This window comes from Protopterus annectens, chromosome 7.part0 (assembly GCF_019279795.1).
Source record: "Protopterus annectens isolate FY-2018-M chromosome 7.part0, PAN1.0, whole genome shotgun sequence".
In the NCBI taxonomy this organism is placed as follows: Eukaryota; Metazoa; Chordata; order Ceratodontiformes; family Protopteridae; genus Protopterus; species Protopterus annectens.
This window is the reverse complement of record NC_056739.1, coordinates 611,127,724-611,147,918: the sequence shown is the minus strand read 5'-3', so window position 1 is coordinate 611,147,918 and position 20,195 is coordinate 611,127,724.

The window sequence follows — 20,195 nt, the reverse complement described above, 5'->3', positions numbered from 1 at the left end:
GTTCCTCAGAGGAATCAAGAATGTAAAACCTCCAAGGAAACCACCATTACCAGCCTGGGATTTAAACTTTGTGCTAGAAAAGTTGACACTATCACCCTTTGAACCAGCAGCAACAGCAGACCTACAACACCTGTCATGGAAAACTGCTTTCCTACTGGCAATTACTTCAGCAAGGAGGGTTTCAGAACTACAGGCCTTAATGGCAGTGCAACCCTTCCTAATCTTCCACCAAGATAGAGTGTCCATGAGAACTAATCCTACATTTATGCCCAAGGTGGTATCCAGAGTATCTTTAAACCAGGCAATCCACCTACCTACCTTCTTTCCCAACCCACAAAACAGAGGGGAAAGAATACTGCATACCTTGGATGTACATAGACAGCTACGCTACTACTTGGACAGAACAAAAATAGCAGAAAGACTGACCAACTTTTTGTAGCCTATGCAACAGGAAGGGAAGGAAAAGCTATTTCCAAACAGACAATCTCCAAATGGATAGGAAATTGCATACGATACTGTTACTCCTTCCATGGAAAACCAATTCCACAGAACATAAGACCTCATTCTACAAGGGCAACAGCCACTACCACAGCCTTCTTACGAGGAGTGGCAACCAAAGACATTATTGAGGCGGCTACTTGGACCTCCGTGCATACATTTGCCAAGCATTATAATTTGCCTCTATATTCCAGATCCCGAGCAGGGTTTGCCACTGCTGTACTGCAAGGGATCCTAAACACACCATAATCTACTTTTATCCTCCTCCCTAGTTGGCTATGGTATTCTACCCACTTGTTATGACTGCAGATGCATCCATGAAGGACATAGTACAGTTTTGTACCTACCATAAATGTAGATGTCCGAACTGGATAGCATCTGCAGTCAGGATTACCCTCCTCCTTCCCCTCTGCGGTACTCCTAGGGTGTTTACCCTCCTAATAGCTAGCTGTTGGGGGGGAGTCTTTTATGGTGTATTTGTTTGTATATATGTACATATATGCTTATTGTTGTGTTTACCTCTATCAATTTGGAAACATTGGCATCTATCCAAATTTTAGCCTGCAAGAGGGCTACTGGCATCTGGGGCAAGAAACACTGAGGAAAATGGCGTCGGCTGATGCTTTTATACCCGAAGACCAACAGAGATGACGTCGGGTGGAGTGCGACATCAGCCGAAGCCGGACCCGGACTTTGGAATCCGGCCGACTGCAGGGCTGCCTGACGACAGGACAACCCACTTGTTATGACTGCAGATGCTATCCAGTTCGGACATCTACATTTATGGTAGGTACAAAACTGTACTATTCTACAATATTTAACTGAGGTGTTACACAAAGGACTTTCTTTTTCATCTATTAAAATCCACGTCTCAGCTATTTCAGCTCACTACAACACGGATCCTCCCTTATTTTCATTTTCATTTTCACATCCACTTCTAAGGCAGTATCTCAGAGGGGCAAAAAACATTAGGCCTCCCAGGAGAGCGCCAACACCAACTTGGGACCTAAATTTTGTTCTGGAAAAACTTACGCTGCTACCTTTTGAGCCAGCTTTCTCAGCTGACTTAAAGTTTATATCATGGAAGACTGCCCTGCTGCTAGCAATTACTTCAGCCAGAAGAGTCTCAGAGCTACAGGCACTAATGACAATAGAGCCTTTCCTCATTTATCATCAAGACAGAGTTTCTCTATGAACTAACCCCTCCTTTATGCCAAAGGTGGTATCCAGTGTGGCTCTAAATCAAACCATCCACTTACCCACCTTCTTTCCAAATCCACAGTACAAAGGAGAAAGACTCCTGCATTCCTTGGACATTCACAGGCAACTACGTTACTACTTGGATAAAACTAAGGCTTTCAGAAAATCTGACCAACTTTTTGTATCCTATGCTACAGCATCACAAGGAAAGGCTATCTCAAAACAGACCATTTCCAAATGGATAGGACATTGCATACGTTTTTGCTACACCCATCATGGAAAACCAGTTCCTGCTAGCATAAGGCCCCACTCCACCAGGGCAGCAGCTACATCTACAGCCTTCCTCAGGGGGGGTGCCAACCAAGGATATTCTGGAAGCTGCAACTTGGAGTTCAGTACACACCTTCACCAAACACTATCACTTACCACTTTACTCTAAGATTAGAGCTGGCTTCGCCGGGCCTTCTAGCCTCCTGTAACCCTGTTTGACTCCTCCTCCCATTCCTTAGCTTTGGGATTCTCTACAAATGTCTTTCATACGGAGGAGTATTGCTCTGCATACAGTTCAAAACATCTGTCCTCAGTCATGGAAGAGCATCTTTCACAGTTGTAACTTTACAAGATTTTTTCCCCCTTATTTATTCTATACAAGTTTTCCCATTTTACCTGCTGACCATCAATCCCCTCCCAGACTTGTGCCCATTCATTCCCTAATGGTGGGGATTTCCCAGATTCACTATCCACTAGGACGACAGATGTCCATAGGGGACAGTCATACAGGCAGACATTAGTATTGTTTGTACCCTTGCCCACATGCCGATGATGAGGTCATTCATATGGCTCCCTATTTAAATGTTGGCACTCGAAATGTCAAGTGCCAACAAGCTGAAAAAAAATACTGAAAACACAGGAGAAGAGCAGATTTTGAAAATTAACACTTCTTTTTACGGGTGGGAGGGGAGACCCCCACCCCCCCGATCGCCATACCGCAGGAGAAAAGGGAATACTATGAGAAATTACATCTCGGACTTAGTATATACAAGTCTGTTCTTTTGACCATTCAGTCTCCATATTTCGGGACTCGTAGCAGGTCCCAACATTTCAGAATGATGTTCATCGTGTTTCACTGTTGCAGTCATTACTCTTGGGTTATCCTGCCGGTAGGCTACCCTCAGTCGGCCAGAATTCCAAATCCTAGGTCCGGCGTCGGTTGCTGTCGCCTCTTCCCTGACGTCAGTGTGCCAAGGGTATAAAAGATGTAGCCGTCGCCATTTTCTTCAGTCTTTTTTGCTGCGCAGTGCCTGAAGCAAAAGCAGTTCGCAAGTGCCGGTCGGCCGACTCCTGAGATTTTCGAATCCGAATTTCAGAACCGAAGTCTTCATTAAAGCTAAGTACCCCGTTGGGGAAACTTTTTTCTTGCTCCAGACCGATGTCAGAAAAAGTTAGCAATTGTATTTCTTGTGGGAAGCAAATACCTCATAAGGATTTACACTCTTACTGTATTCCTTGCCTAGGCCCTGATCACAACGTTGCTAGCTGTCGGTTTTGTGCTAGATTTAACCAACACACTATTAAGCGTCGGTTCAATTTTGCATTTCATTACTTTGGCCGAAGATTTAACTACATAATGCCGTCGGAACAGCCGACAGCCGCAGTTTACAAAAAACGCAAGGACAAGGAAAAGGATAGGCACCCGAGGTCCAAATCGACGACGAGGCCTCTGCCAGGCCAGTCGCCGGTTCTCAGTGAAGCGCTTTCGCAGCTCATGGCGCCTGCTACCAACTCCCACATGGAGCTGACAGGGCCTCTGGATACTTAAGATATTGGACACTCTGAAATCATTCCCTCAGATGGGTCCGGAGCCGCTCAGCAGGCATCGGCTTCTGAGGGTGTCTTCAGACCTACACAACTATATATTAAGCCATCTTCAGCTTCAAAGACAAAGACTAAAGCAGCTCTAAAGACAAAGAAACAAGTACAGCATTCTCCTACTCAGACTTCCATGCCTAGAAAACAGATGCTCAAAATGGCCGAAAACCTAATTACTTTGATCAGGGGTTCCCATCCCCCTCCTGATAAGAGGCCTAGGCAAGAGACAAAGTATGATTCTTCTGATCAGGTTTCTATTTCCTCCGATTCCTCTTCTGAACAGGATTATTCCATGCTTCCCTATGAGGATTCTGATGCTGAAGAATCCATTCCTTCAGCCTCTCCTCCTGAGGATTATTGTTTTGGGGAAACCCTGCATACCATGAGGGAGCATTTCCACTGGGAGAGCCAAGATTACTCTGAATCTAAGAAAAGGCTCAGGGACTTTCTGCTACTTCCTCAGCACCAGACCCCTTGCGGTTCCACCTGTTCTAGACATTGTAGATGATGTATTTTCAGAGTCCGGCCTGTCCCCTGACTCTTTACCCCCTGCACCTGCTAAGCCAGACAGATACTACAGGGTCCCGGATTATCATAAATTCCTTTATAAAAACCCCGCTGCTGACCCAGAAACTATATCTCAGGGTCCCAAAGGGGTTAAAGCTTCCACTGCAAAAAACCTTGTCCCGTCTGATAGGGATTCTAGGGCTCTAGACAGATGGGGGGAAAAAGTCTACACTTCTGCTACCTTGGCTGTAAGGGCTTTAAATTGTCAGTTTCGTATGCTTAAATATCAGCGATATTTAATGTTGTTGCTTAAACAGAAATTGTTGACAAATACTGAATGTTCAGAAAACAAGGAATTGCAGGATTTATTGCATGCAGCTGAACAAGTGGGAAAGCATACCTTGCAATGTGGTTATGATTCACTGGAGGCCTCTTGCAGGGCCACTGTTACAGGTTCTGTTATTAGAAGGCATGCTTGGTTAAAGGAACAGAATCTGCCTGATCATGTTAAAGCAAAATTATTAGATGCACCATTACAGCATGATACTTTGTTTGGTACTAAAGCAGAAGAGGTGTTGAAAAAAATGGAGGATAAAGCAAAATCCATGCAGACTGTCAAGGATTTCTTACAGGTACAGCCACCCAGTTTTAGCAGGAACTGGCCTTCTAAAAATCGGTCCTTTCCAGTGTCAGACAGACCACAAAGAGGCAGATACAGGCGTCCCAGAGGCAGATCTCAGCCCCAAGGCTCATACAGGCCTAAACAATGGGGTGCTCCTCCCTCCAAAAGTGGAGAAGACAAAACGCAACCTTTCAGGAAACAGTCCCAATGACGTTCCTCTACCAGATCCAAGCCCTTTTCTTTTGGCAGCCCCCTCAGGGGGAAAACTAGCACTTTTTTCATCAAACTGGCAAATGGTTACCCAAGACAAATGGGTCCTGAACATGGTGTCCCAAGGCTACAGGTTCCATTTTCACACTCTACCAAGGTCAAAGGGTATGCCAAACCTGCCACACAATCAATGGGCAGAGGCACAAAAACAAATTACAGCCCTCATGGACATGAGGGTCATTCAGCAAGTACCACAACAAGAGCAGGGGCAAGGATTTTACTCCAGACTTTTCCTAGTACCCAGAAAGGACAAAACCTGGAGACCAATACTGGACCTGTCTACACTAAATACGTTTCTGGAAGTTCCAAAATTCAAGATGTTGACTTTACAGCAGCTACTGCCCATGCTGGGCATAAAGGCTTGGCACGTAACTTTGGACCTAAAAGAGGCATACCTGCATGTCCCAATCAGGCAGTCTTGCAGAAGATACCTCAGATTCATAGCTGGCTCAATGCATTACCAATTCTCTGCACTGCCCTTTGGCTTATCTACCGCACCCGGGGTCTTCACAAAATGCCTGGCACCAGTAATTGCGTTTTGCGGAGAAAGAGGAATTCAAATATATCCCTACTTGGACGACTGCCTAATTCAAGCAGAGAACAAAGACATTCTTCTAAAGCATCTGGCGTTTGTAAAAAGATTACTAATTGGCCTAGGGTACACAGTAAATGAAAAGAAATCAAAACTAGTGCCCTCTCAAGAGATAATATTCCTGGGCGCAAGCTTAAATACAATTGCCCAGATGGCTTATCTCATGCCAGACAAGCAAAAACAACTGACTTCTTACTTCAAGGATTTGGCAACAAAAACCCAGTTATTTGCAAGGAAAATCCTGCAGGCTTTGGGTTTCATGGCATCCTGTATTCTACTAATTCCATATGCCAGACGGCATATGAGGAAAGTACAATGGTATCTAAAAAGTGTTTGGACTCAGCATTGCCACAGCCTGGAGACAGTCATTGCACTCATTCCCTGCCTGCAACAGGAGTTTCGATGGTGGGCAGAAGCCTGTCACCACAACAAGGGTCTGCCATTCAGTTTACCCACAGACAGACAAACACTGACAATGGATGCATCAGATTATGCCTGGGGGGCCCATATGGCAGGAAAATGTATTCAGGGCACATGGCCTGCAAACCAGATGCATCTTCACATCAATCAAAAAGAGATGCTAGCTGTTCAAAATGCCCTGGCAACTTTCAAGGACCTGCTTCATCCAGGACAACTACTGATAAAGACAGACAATACTATGGTCATGTGGTACATAAACAAACAGGGAGGTACACATTCCTACCCCATTCCTACCCCCCCCCCCCCTTCAGTCAAGCAATGACCTTATGGGACACAGCATTGTCTTTTCAAGTTCACCTGCAAGCACAATTCCTGCCAGGAAGAACAAATACTCTGGCAGATGAACTAAGCAGAAACCTCATGGATCCCCACGAATGGAAACTGGATCCACAAGTCTTCAGCATGATAACAAGGAAATGGGGATGCCCAGACATAGATCTATTTGCCTCCCCTCACAACTGCCAATTGCGGACATTTTGCACAAGGATTTATCACAAGCAAGCATGGAAAGTGGACGCCGTATCCTTCAGTTGGAAAACTCTGACAGTATATGCCTTTCCTCCACTGCCTCTCCTTCCCAGGGTACTCCTAAAGGTCAGACAAGAGAAGCCAAAAATGATACTGATAGCACCAGACTGGCCACGCCAGCACTTGTACTCAATCCTAAAGAGAATGTCTCAAGGTCCAGCGTGGATATTGCCTTAAACTTCTCACTTGCTGACCCAACAAACAATCAGATTCTGCACAGTCAACTCAGGACCTTAAATCTGGCAGCATGGCGGATAACGTAAACTGCTACTAGTTACAAGACCACAACTAAAACAAAAGGCCACTAAAGCTTAGACTCTGGTTACACGCTTTTAATACTTTGAAACGTTTAAAAACTTTTTTAACAATGCTTTTCGTCCACTAATGGTTGAACTTCCTCAGAAATGAAAGACAAACATTAGCAACCTGTTTCCAAAATATTTATATATATATATATATATATATATATATATACATATATATAGAGTATCATAATTGGTAAGCACACCAAAACTCAAATTACAATTAAAGTGAAAGGATTCTTAGCTTAATGTATGCCATTTCAGCCCATTACAATATGGAACCACCTATTTTTTCTCACCCTTTGATAAGGCAGTAACTCAGAGGGGCCAAAAACATTAGGCCTCCAAGGAGAGCACCAATTCCGCCCTGGGACCTCAATTATGTTTTGGAAAAACTCACACTGCCTCCTTACGAGCCAGCATCAACAGCAGATATAAAATTCTTATCCTGGAAAACAGCTCTGCTCATAGCCATAACCTCTGCAAGGCGAGTCTAGGAGTTACAAGCATTCATGGCTATGGAACCTTTTATAATTTTTCATCCAGACAGGATTTCTCTGAGGACAAACCCTCCATTTCGGCCTAAGGTGGTGTCCAGTGTGGCCCTCAACCAACCCATTCACTTGCGTACCTTTTATCCAAATCCACAGAACAAGAGAGAGAAAATTCTGCATTCTTTGGACATACACAGGCAGTTATGCTTCTACTTGGACAGAACTAAAGCTTTCAAAAAGACTGAGCAACTTTTAGTGTCATATGCTGCAGGATCACAAGGAAAGGCTATCTCTAAACAGACTATTTCTAAATGGATAGGCCATTGCATCCGTTTCTGCTATTTTCAGCATGGCAAAACAGTGCCTAAAGGCATTAGGCCTCATTCCACCAGAGCAGCAGCCTTTCTCAGAGGAGTACCAACCAAAGATATTTTAGAGGCTGCAACTTGGAGCTCAGTGCACACTTTCACAAAGCACTACCACTTACCTCTTTATTCTAAGTCCAGAGCAGGCTTTGCCACTGCAGTTCTGCAGGGCCTCATAGCCTCTCCTAATCCATATAGCCCAGCCACCCATCCTCAGCTTTGGGATTCAACCCAAGAGTAATGACTGCAACAGTGAAACATGATGAACATAGTGCAGTTGTGTACCTACCATAAATGTAGATGTTCGAGTGTATTCACTGTTGCAGTCCAGGTTACACTCCCACCAGCCCCCTTTTCTTTGCTGGGACTTATCTGCACTTCTCTATCCTATACAACCTATGTGGTGTATTTGCTTGTAGATAAAGGAAATATTTACCTTAGTTTATGCATTTTTATTGGCATATTTTTCAGCCTTCTATTTTGAGGGCACCTGACATCTGGGGCAAGAAAAACTGAAGAAAATGGCGTTGGCTGCATCTTTTATACCCCTGGCGCACTGACGTCAGGGAAGAGGCGACAGCAACCGACACCGGACCTAGACTTTGGAATTCTGGCTGACTGGGGGTAGCCTGCCAGCAGGATAACCCAAGAGTAATGACTGCAACAGTAAATACACTCGCACATCTACATTTATGGTAGGTACACAACTGTACTTTACTCTTTTATATTTTTATCTAACTCCACTCCCTGGTGAGGGAGACAAGCAGTACACAGGCATTGAGGCTGACAATCCTGTCCTATGTGGGTACACACTCCCGCACATCTCCTGTGAGGGCTACTATCATCACTGGCAGCGTGGTGAGCCAAATATCCAAAACCAGTAAACATATGTGTGCATCTCAGTCCCTCTTCTGAAGGGGTTCATGCAGTATGTGTCCTGTTCCACTGCTGTACTCCTTGCTCCCCCCCCAGGATGGTCACTCCCATCTTGATCTGCCAGTACCAACAAACTCCTGAGCCACAAATCAAACTCTGTTCTGTAGGATTATAGTCAAAGTTTTATCCATGTACACCACTAGCACTCATTCTTTGAAGGTCCTTTGTGTCTGTCTTGCAGTAGTACCTCCAATTTGAAGGTGTGTATTATATATTGGCCCTTCCTACTTTTCCTACATTCTTCTTTTCAGTTCGTCACACTCTTGTCCTTGTGTCATTTGTGTTATATTATAGAGCACTGTCACAGTGGTGCTGACTGAACTGCCTAATCGGCAGTGAATGCCAGGCTGTGCTCTGCCATTTATAATCCAATAGAAACAAAGTATGTAAGCAGGATTTGTAATAAATGACATCTTTCATGCTGCATTACTTAAGTCTTATAAAAAAGACTCTACAGTCGTATTTAGATATGCTACCAATATATGTAAATCCATATGAATCGCAGAAGGAGTCATTACTGGGCACATTGCGGGTACTGTGAGGAGTACAACTGGCTGACATCAAAGAGTAAAACAATACTAATTTCATGAACTTTAATCATACATTGACTTAGGAATGGGTTCCATTCCCATCACGGTATTAGCAACCCAAAAGATTTGGAGAAATTAAAAGTGTGATCCTTTGTTTTAACTCATTAAACTATGACTTTTTTTTTCAAGTTGACAGGCAGATGGAAGGAGTATTTCCAGCAGCTTCTGAATGAAGAAAACCCCACAGAAGGTGTATTGCCCCAGAAACAGCCTACGATGAGAGAAGAAGAGGAGCCCACCCTAGAAGAAGTAAGAACAGCACTAAGAAAGATGGAGTCAGAGAAAGCAGCAGGGTCAGATGAGGTCACAGCAGGTATGATAAAGATGCTGGGTGAGATAGGGGAGAAATGGCTCCTGAGGGTACTAATAGCAGTGTGAAGAGAAAGGCGTATCCCAGATGACTGGAGAGTAAGCATACTCATACCAGTGTACAAGAACAAAGGGGACATCTACAACTGTGGGTAGTACAGAGGCATCAAACTCCTGTCACATTGCATGAAAGTTCTGGAGAGGGTGATTGATAAACGGATAAGCATAGTAGCAGAATGTAATATGGGAGATGAGCAGTTTGGATTCAGATCAGGATGCAGCACAATTGACCTGATGTTTGCACTGAGACAGATACTTGAGAAGAAGCTAGAGATGAGGAGAGAGTCCAACTGGGCATTCCTAGACTTGGAGAAAGGATATGACAAGGTCCCAAGAAAGCTGATCTGGGCAGTACTGTGGTGGTTTGAAGTCTCAGAAACATTGGTAGAATTAGTGCAGGCTATGTACAAGGACCCAATGACTCAAGTACAAACAGTGTTCGGCCTCATAGAGGGGTTCCCAGTGGGTGTACATCAGGGTTAGCCCACTGCTGTTCATACTGGTGATGGACTACATTAGCAAACAGGTTGGAGGGGACGGATCAACAAAGTTGCTGTATGCAGACGATGTGGCAGTACAGGCAGACTCTGAGCTAGCACTTCAGCAAAGGATAGGAGAATGGAATGCCAATCTGAAGGCACATGGGATGAAACTAAGCACAGATAAGACAGCGGTAATGGCAGCAAATTGGGGAAACCAGAAGAAGCTGACAATAGAGTTAGAAGGGAAGACAGTGGAACAGGTAAACAGCTTCAAGTACCTGGGAAGAGTAGTTGAGGAGAAGGGTAGTTTGAATGAAGAGGTCAAAGCTAGAATAAAATGGGCTGCAGCCAACTGGCATAGAGTATCAGGTGTAGTCTATGATAGAAGAATGCCAAAGAAGCTGAAAGGTAAGGTGCACAAGACAGTGGTGTGACCAGTACTGCTGTATGGTACAGAAAACTGGGGAGTAAAGGCAGAACAGTTAAAGAAGCTAGAGGTGATCGAAATGAAGTGGCTGAGAAAGGTGATAGGATATACACTGTGGGACACATGAAAAAATGAGGACATAAGAGCAGGAGCCAAAGTAGGTCCAGTTGCAGAAAAAATCAAAGAGAGTAGATTACGGTGGTTTGGGCCCATGTGTAGAAAAACAGAAGACAATCTGGTGAGGAAGATTTGGGACAGACAGGAAGAAGGTAAGAGGAAGCGAGGACGTCCAGCAAAGAGGTGGATGGATTATGTGAAAGAAGATCTGCAACAGTCAGGAATGAGTGCTGAAGAAGGCAGGAGTTTGGCACTGAATCGAGAGACTTGGTGACAGTTAACACGATACCCTGACCCCATGTAGAAAAATGGGAAAAAGGGGGCTGATGATGATGATGATCAGGCATGAATGTTTTAAACCTCCTGTGTCTGTTGGCAGTGTGATGGACTTTGTTTTACAATTGTATACATTAGTGCAGAGTATGGTCCTGATGAAAAGAAAGTTCTTCCTTTAGTGCCAAGAAACCTTACAAGATTTCAGTAGTAAAACAGAAATTAATGTAATTGCTTAAAATGCATTAAGAAGTATTTATCGACCTTAGTCTTGTTTTGAATTTTCAAAATATGTGTACATAAGTGTTTTTGACATTCGAGCATTAGTCTTATGCTCCCTTGCCAAGATGCTGCAGCTGAGTTTTGGGTGCTATGTTCTCTGTAAGGGTGTCTGTTCGCCATCATAGTAAACACAGATTGTTTTTCGTTGTGCAGCCTTGTTGAACACAGGTTTTCCCCAAACCATTTTATCATCCTGCCGTTGTCTTAGAGTTAGACATTATGGTAACTGTTCTTCAGAAAAATGTGGTTGCGTCGTTGTTGGCTCAGGTTAGAAATCTAGATGGCTTGTTTGACTTACCCAATTATGCTATTAAGCTGTTATGAACAGCTGATCTTAATTACTGTGTTTTGCTTATCAGTGCCACATTTTTCCAGAACCACAAGAGACAGAGTATGTATTTATTCTGTACCATTTATTAATTCTAATAAATGAAGTTGAATGAAGATAAAATTAATGTTCACTTTGCTATTTTAAGTTTGAATCTAGCTTTTGCATGTAACAGTTCAATTTGTCACATCTGTGTGAGTTAAAGAATGCCTATAGTTTTTATACATTTGTTAAATTCTTCATAGCACTTAACCGATATGCTTTGTTGCTAGCACTGCTTGACAAACTTAAATGATAACAAATAAATTGGGTTTAATTTTAGAAGCAAAACTTATTCAACAGGCATCAGTCTGAGACTGCAGCATTTGGGGGTGGAGTGGATTATGAGCTGATCGCAGTGCAAATTTTACTAAATGTTCAACTGCCGTGAGACTGTCAGCCTGCTGTCCAAGACAAAAATAGAGAGCTGTTAAGAGGATAAATGAAGAACTGTTAGCAGCAGTCCTACACTTTTGGATTACCTCGCCCCTAATCCTAGTGTTCCGCCCTCTGTACTCAGGAAAACAGATGAAGCTTCTTAGGTCTGAAAAGTTATTATAACTCTTGTTTTTCTTATAGAAAAATAGTTCACTCTCTCTGCTGTTGGAGCCAGCAGTGAAACAAAAAGAAAAGAAAAAAATTGTGTGTGTGTGTTAATGTATGTACACACAAATGTGGTACTCACTAGTCCTGTTCCACTCACAAAGCTCCTTTGTGTCCTGCCATTCATTCATGCAGCTGTCCAATTTCTTCATCCGGATCTTTGTACTGTAATATATATATATATATATATATATATATATATATATATGTATATATGTATATATATATATGTATATATATACACGTGTGTGGGTGTGTATACAGGTTCATGCAATGTGCCAATGTGCATATATCATGACTTAGTCACTGCAGGTTAGGACTGTCTGTCAGAGAGAAAAAGTGCCAAGTTTCACAACTGAAAAATATATTCTTGAGACAGAAAATTTCTAAATTTCAATGCATTTGCTTGATGACAAAAAGAAACAGTATGCCTGTGTAGTCTGCCCTTTAAGTACATTCAAAATTCTACCTTTCCTCTATCCCTGTTTGCTACAAGCCACTTGTCTGCCATACCTTCTTGGTTGCCTTTATGAATTCCAGTTCCACTGCCCATCCTGCCCACCTTGGGGTGCAAATACCTGTCTGCATCTGCAAAAAAGTACATTTTTGCAGACTCTAGAATGTAGGGCGTCCCTGCAGTCAGCTGCTATGCCCCCTTATTCCATTGTTCATGTTCAGGACATCCCCGTCACTTCTTCTTAACTTGATGTTATGTATCCATGTCATGTTACCATTGTCTCTTTTTTGTTAAGCCCCCTCCAGCAATCTAAAGCCCCTCCTCCCAGCTCTCTTTGTTTTTTCCAAAGGCAAGAGCTGGCCAATTAGTTACCAGGTCAGGATGAGACATATCAGCTCATTTTTCCTCCAGGAGGTCAGTGTCTGAAGTCAGGAGAAGTCCTTCATATTGCTTGGACTAAGATTGTACCCCCTCCCAGCCTAACCCTTTCACAAGATGGCCGTGACTCTTGCTATCGTTACTTCCTAGGGAGACACACATAGCAATCCTCCTGGTCTTGTTCACCTCAGAAACATCATGGAATATAGTGCTATATGCCACACCCCCCTCACACTCCTTTTCGAGGTCAACACTGCAGTTGACAGGACTGCTTCTCTCCACACAAGATAGATAAACCAATTTCATTCACTGACTACCTGCTTCATTGCCTGCCAGTAATTGAATGGTGGTCATCTGAGTTTTAATTGGAGCTTTATTCCTCTAAACTACAGAGCCAGACTTCCCACTATCTCTGTTGTACTACAGTAATGTACATAAATATATAATATATATATGTTATGTTGTCCTATCTCGCCTTCATTCTTACATGTGGGTATGGAGCCGATCCTCGGCTCCGACTTGGCCGATTACAAATCTCGAAGTCTCTAAGTTGGCTCATGGCAAGGTAGGTATCCCATAATGCAGTGACATCACTCCTCAGATCTCGTTTTCCGCTTTACAAGTTCAGAAGTGCTCTTCTTGGCCATGGCTAAGTTTAAATCTATTTTCTACTTTTTTCATATTTGCAAACTGTTTTCTCTTAGTAGTTAGTTAATAGATAGTTAGAATGCTGTAATTTAGAATATAGGTAGCATTACTGTTAATCAGACACTAGTTTATTCTTAAATTGTTGTTGCTTATTTGTCAACTGTTTGGCCAACATTTTTCTGAAGGACTGTTGTTGGTATCCCGTAGTGGTAGTTAGATTATCTAAATTTAGTACTTGCTGTTGAGTCCTTGTTGGCTCGTTACTAGTTTGGGTTTATATCATAACATCGAAGTAGTAAAACTTTGAATGTTATAATATCGAACCAAAAACAGCGAACACTGAAAATAGCGATGCTGCAGAACATCGACTTCTTTCTTAGAGAAAGAATTAGGTGAGCTGTTTCTGCCGCTTCGCTATTTTCTCCACTGTGGTGTGAAGGTTACGGACCGGGTTAAGGTGAGTGTCGGAATGGGATAGTTAGGGACCTTAGGGTTAGAGAGCGGGTAAGGTGAGTATGCGATAGTTAGGGAGCAGGTAAGGTGAGTGTGCGATAGTTATGGACCTTAGGGTTAGGGTTTGGTTAAGGTAAGTGGATAGATAGTAGTGTATGTATGGTTTAGTGTAGGGTTAGAAGTAGGATTTTAAGTGTATATGTGTGGATTACTTTTTTTGGTGCGCTTGTGTTGTGTGTGTGTTTCTCGGAACAGCACATTTTTTCCCCTAGGTAAAAATTTGCTGTTCTGAGCTTTCAATTATATCACATTTTCACATTCCAAGTTCGAGCTTATGGTGTTCGATATTTTGGGATTTCAATTATGTGATATACACCCAGTAGTTTTATAGCATGTGTTTGAATTACAGGACTTGCTGTTACTTAGTCTGTTGTATTGCTATTTCTCTTATTGCCTTGTGTGTTGCCTTTTCCTTAGTCTTGGGTATCTTAGTGAAGCCTTTGTTCAAGAGCTAGGCCCGTTTAAGTTAGAGAACCTAGTCCTTTCTTAATATTGCTGTTCTCCTTCAGTTTGGTATTTCCTTTCCGTTATACAGGGCTAGGCCCATTTAAGTTAGAGGACCTAATCCTCTCTTTGGTTTTCCTGTGGTGTGCTTGTTCTTTCCCCCGAATAGTTAAGCTCTGTTTTAGTTATAGGACTTAACTAATCTCTTCTTTGTCCCTTAGCATTGCTTTTTGCAGCAGTTATGTCTAAAGAAAAGGACCATAAACCTTAGAGTTTTAAAAAATGCACGCAGAAAATGGCCATAATGGACAGGCATAGCGTATGTGTATACTGTTTGGGGCCCATTCACTTGCAGGAGGCTTGTACTTTTTGTAATTCCTTCAGCTCGAGAGTCCTTCAAGAAAGGAAAAACAAGTTGATATTGAAAGGTCTCCTGAAACCATCCTTTGAGAAGGATTTGGCTAGTTCTTCCTCCTCACAATCTACAAGGTCTCCTTCTAGCAGGAAAGAAAAGACTGTGAAAAGGCCTTCTCCAGTGTCCTCCAAGAAATCTGGACCTCCTGAAAAAATTTCAAAAACCACCGAGGCTCTCACCTTGGCTCGACTGCCTTCAGAACTGATTGAGGTTATTATGATTGATATGTCTGTATCGGCCTCAAGTAATTCAGAGCCGAAAAAGGATCCTGTAGCTCGGAGCCGGTCAACAGATATCCCACCAGTCTCCCCTATACTGAGATCACCTATTTTTCAGAGATCTCCTTCTCCATCCCTTTGTTCCAGGTCCTCTAGAAGACTATTGGATGAAGATGTGGAGAGGGTGGTGCGCAGACTCTTGAAGGCACTGGTGCTGGCAAATTTGCTCTCAGCTCCTGCCCAACTGGCCTTGGAGCCACCCAAGTCCTTGTCAACTGCTACTGTTCCTCCTCCGAGCCATTCCAGTCAATCGGAGACAGAATATTCAGTATTGCTTGCAGTAGAACCTTTGGCTCAAGCACCCAAAGTGGGCTTTTTGGAACAGATATCTGCTCTGACACTCTCTGTGCCGTCCGTAGTTACTAGGAACCGAAGTTCACCAGTCGGCCCCGAGGGGGGATTCTCGGACCCAAGCCTCTTCGGTTCCGAGTCTACCTCTCAGTGCCTGAGCTCGGCTCCCACATCAGTGTCATAACTGATCTCCCTAGAACCGGGGGTTATCTCTGCCTCTTCAGAACCGGTGGTGTCCTCGGAGCCAGGGGAGTCAGCCTTCAAGCTGATGAGGAGTGTGCTGGCCAAATATACAGCTCTACACAAGGATGCTGATGTTCCTCCCCCAAAAGCACCGGCCTCTGTCTTGGCGCCACCCTGTCCACAGGACAGCAGAGATCTGCAGCCTCAGGAACACCATCTGGGTGGTCCCCATTCTTCGGAGACCTCCCTAGAATATCCTTCTGAGGAGTCTCCTCAGAAGAAAACATGCAAGTGGAAGCATGTAGACTCCCCTGATGAGTCTGTCACTTCTGACACTGACCTTGAGTAGTTAGAAGTGTCCCCACAGTCGTCCTCTGATGATATCTGCTTTGCAGATATCCTTGGGATCCAAAAACAGAGAGGCGACTGGCCTACCATCACCCCTTCTGATGAGGAGTCTGTGTACCTGAAGGCTTTCAGATCTCAACCTTCAGCCTCTTGGGTGTCTCCGCCTTTTGGCAACTTGGTCAGTCATAAGGCGTGGGAATCCCCTGACACCATGGAGCCAGTCCGTAGGAGGCCAAACAAATATCTCTCAGGCTCCAAGGAAAAGGATTTCTTGACAAAAGGTGTACCAATAGATGTTATGGTGGTGGCAGCAGCCACCAAGTAGGAGCTTGCAGAGACTTCCTCATCTGTCTATCTGCTAAATAAGGAGTCTCGAACGATGGACAGATATGGGAAGTGTGTTTCTTCTTCAGTGGCTTTTACCCTTAGATCGCTGAATTATCTTACCCATTTTACAAGGCTTCAGAGAGATCTCCTGAAGGAACTAGGCGATACTGTACAAGGTACTTCAGCTGAGGGGGTACTAGAAAATGTTACTGCTCAGTTATCCACCTTAAACTCCATTGTGAACTCCTCTGTGAGGCTGATATCATACGCAGCAAATGAAGCGAGTAGGGCAGCGGGTTCAGGAGTTTCCCTGAACAGACACTCCTGGATGTGCTTGTGTAACTTTGTGGAACCCTTTAAGTCTACCTTCACAAATGCCCCTTTTGACAATTCCTCACTGCTTGGATCAAAATTTAAGGATACACTCACCAAATGCGAGCAGGAAGGGAAAACTCTCTCTGCCATTGGAGTACGTTTTTCCATCCCTTCAAGACCCTATCCTATAGGGCAGAAAGGTGTGAAGATGTGGTTCAAGAAATCCCAGAGATTTTTCCCAGACACATGAGGTGATTCCTTCCCCAGGGGCAGAGGGGGAAGAAATAATGGTAGACGCCGTCCTAAAGGCAGAGGGGGTCCGCAGAACCAGGGTGACCGTGATTCCCTTTGCAGACGTCCCTATCAGAGGTCCTGAAAGCAGGCCCGGCTACTCTGGAGCCAGTCGGGGGATGTTTATCTTTGTACCCAGAAGCTTGGTACAATATCACAAAAGACAAGTGGGTACAAAACATAATATCCAGAGGATACTCCATACCCTTCTCCTACCCCCTCCTCGAACCAGGAAAATCCCGGATGTTCCACCCAATCTCAGGGATCAAGCAACTGTAGAGATTCAAAAATTGCTAAACAAAAGAGTCATCCAAACCATCCCCACAGACCAGATAGGATTTGGAACTTACTTGAGATTCTTTTTAGTGCCAAAAGGAACAGGGGCTGGAGGCCCATATTGGATCTCAGCAAGCTAAACAAATCAGTAAAGAAATTCAAGTTCTGAATGGTGACACTGCAGTCTATACTCCCCCTTTTAGGCAAAGACAATTGGATGTGCTTGATAGACCTCCAAGATGCGCACTACCACATAAAAATGGACAAAGCATCGAGGAGTCACTTATGCTTCCGGCTGGGAGCCAGTCACTACCAGTTTCGTGCTCTGCCCTTTGGTCTCACTACAGCCCCCAGAGTGTTCACCAAATGCATGGCAGTAGTAACAGTTCACTTGAGACGTCTTGGATTCCGAGTGTTTCTGTACCTGGATGACTGGCTCCTAACTGCCACCACCAAGCATGTACTTCAACAGGCCAGAGACATGACTCTACAAGTTTGTGCTCAGCTAGGCATTATAGTAAACTTGCAAAAATCTGCCTTGTCACCCTGTCAGCATGTTACTTTTATAGGTGCAGAAATGGACACTGTTTAATGATGGAGTGCCTTCCCACAGACAGAATTGCAAATCTCAAACAACAGATATCGCTTCTGCTTCCCAAACACAAGGTCAAAGCAAAGATAGTGCTCAAACTACTGGGAACTATGGCCTCAACCATAACCCTTGTTCCATTAGCCAGGATGCATATGAGAATCCTATAGTGGTTACTCTTCTCCCAGTGGTCGCTTCAGGAACTTCGTCTGTCTCACCCAATCATAGTAACAGAAACTTGCAAGAAGGATCTTCATTGGTGGATTCAGTCCAACGAGTTAACCATCAGGAGACCATTCGTTCCACATCAACTGCTGCTACTGTGACCACAGATAATTCCCAGGTAGGGTGGGGGGGCATTACCTGGGAAAGACAGTCCAAGGCATATGGCAAGAACACGAGGCCCATTTGCACATCACTGTTCTAGAAATGAGAGCAGTGCTTCTGGCATTGCAAGCACTTCACAACTCTCTACCTTTAGGGACGATTGCAATCCAGTCAGACAATATGTCAATGGCATGGTATATAAACAAACAAGGAGGAAACAGATCATACCCACTTTGTCAAGAGGCTCTGAGGGTTTGGCAGTGGGCATTATCTTCCCAACGCTTTCTAGTAGCAATGCACATCCCAGGAAAGTCCAATGTGATAGCTGACAAGCTCAGCAGGGCAATTGTGATGTCTCACGAGTGGTCTCTGAATCAGAACGTAGAGGAAGAGATCTTCCACAAATGGGGCCAGTATTGCTGTGATCTTTTTCCACCCCTGTGAACGTCAAATGCAGTGGCTACTTTGCCCTGATCCCCCCTCCGGATGGGACACCGAGAGACGCACTTGTTCGCAATTGGCCCTCAGGACATCTTTATGCTTTTCCCCCCAGTTTCCCCTCATATCAAAAGTCATTCAGAAAGCAAAATCCTTGGTAAGCAAGATGATTCTCATTGCTCCATACTGCCCTCGTCTGATTTGGTTCCCCTTTCTTGAGGTTCATCTACTGGAGGATCCATGGATTCTGGATCCAGTTCCAGACCTGCTGACACATATGTCAGGAACGTTCCATCCCTCTCTCCACACCCTCAACTTGACAGCTTGGCTGCTCCACTTATAACCTTAGTTAGGCTTCAGGATTTTACCCCACCAGTAAAACATATCTTGATATCCTCTCATAAGCTTTGTACCAGAAAGCTATATACTAGTAAATGGAAAAGATTTTCTTTTTGGGCGCAGACCAGAAACATAGTTCCCTTCACTGCCTCATTTTCTTCAATTTTAGACTTCCTTTCAGAACTCTTCCAACAAGGCTCAACCGCTGCCACAATTAAAGTTCAGCTAGCAGCTGTCTCCAATTTCCACTTAGGACAGCATATGCCTAACTTGATGGCACATAGACTGTGTAAAGCCTTTTTGAAAGGCACTTCCTTACTGAGACCTCCATTTAAAGAAGCTGTCCCTCCTTGGGATTTAAATTTTGTCCTTTCGCACTTAACCTCACCACCCTTTGAACCCTCATCCACTTGTGATTTAAAATTCCTCCCTTGGAAAATGATTCTTCTGGTAGCCATAACCTCAGGTAGAAGAGTTTCAGAGCTACAAGTGCTTTCAGTCAAGCCTCCTTATTTGATCTTCCATAAAGACAGGGTTTCTCTTCGAACTAACCCTTTGTTTGTCCTTAAAGATTTACTCCCAGTGTAATATTAACCAGACAATTGAACTTCCAGTATTTTTCCCTAACCATACCAACAAGGCAGAATACAGACTTCACTAACTTGATGTACATGGGCAACTGAGGTTCAATCTCCACAGAACTAAGGAATTCAGGAAGTCAGACTAGTTATTCATATCCATTTTGGAGGCACGAAAGGGTAAGCCAGTCTCTAAAATCACATTATCTAATTGGCTTTCTAATTGCATAACTTTTATATACTCTTCCAATAACAAGGAACTTCCCTTCAAAGTTAGAGGTCACTCAACCAGATCAGTAGCAACATCCACTGCCTTTCAAGTCAAGATTTCAGTGGACAGTGTTTGTGCAGGCGCAACCTGGCCAAGCCCACATACTTTTATTACTCATTACAAAGTTGACTTGGCCTCCAGGGACAGAGCTTCTTTTGTTTCCACGGTACTTAAGAGTGTATTCCCGTGAGCCACCTAAGAAAAAGGTACTAGGGGTGCTGTCTCACATGTAAGAATGAAGGCGAGATAGGACAACATAACGTAAAGAAGTTATGTACTCACCATAACGTTCAATGTTTGTAGTCCATCTCACCCT